Source organism: Mastomys coucha, unplaced genomic scaffold (genome assembly GCF_008632895.1).
Source record: "Mastomys coucha isolate ucsf_1 unplaced genomic scaffold, UCSF_Mcou_1 pScaffold1, whole genome shotgun sequence".
In the NCBI taxonomy this organism is placed as follows: Eukaryota; Metazoa; Chordata; class Mammalia; order Rodentia; family Muridae; genus Mastomys; species Mastomys coucha.
In genome coordinates this window covers 79,149,521-79,150,283 of record NW_022196891.1, presented here as the reverse complement: position 1 = coordinate 79,150,283, position 763 = coordinate 79,149,521, and positions in this window count along the sequence as shown.

Sequence of the window (763 nt, the reverse complement as noted above, 5' to 3'; positions counted from 1 at the left end):
TTGACATCAAGACGACACAGATGGAGGAGCTGAAGGTAGAGCTCAGATGGTAGAGTGCTCACCTCACACACACAGTGCCCTGGGTTGGATCCCAGGCACCACACAAACCATAATGGAGCATCCCTGTAGTTCCAGCAAGGAATTACTGGGTTGGAGGCAAGAGGACTAGAAATTCAAGCTCATTCTTAGCTACATAGTGTCTTCCAGGCTAGCCTGTACAACATGAAGCCCTGTCTCAAAAGGAAAGGAGGGGCAGACGAGGGTTGAAACCAAGTAAGACATTGCTCTTGCCCTGAAAAACTAAAAAAAAAAAAAAAAAAATCTAAAGACTAAAAAATGTTATTCAGGTAAGATCTGCTCTACAGCATGGCAATTTTTTATTATATAAGAAAGTGCTTGGTAATATGAGGGGGCATTGAAGTACAGCCTTATTACAATGACATCCAATGTCTAAAAATTGTTCTTATTTTGGGTTTGTACCACAGTAAAAACCAAGATTTTTTTTTTTTTCGAGACAGGGTTTCTCTGTGTAGCCCTGGCTGTCCTAGAATTCACTCTGTAGACCAGGCTGGCCTTGAACTCAGAAATCCACCTGCCTCTGCCTCCCAAGTGCTGGGATTAAAGGCGTGCACCACCACCTCCCAGCAAGGGCCAAGATTTTAAACTCTACTAAATATAAAACAAACAAACAAACAAAAAAAAGACTTTATATATTTATGTTTATTTAAGAAAATACTAGTAGTGATGTATTATTTTGAAATAT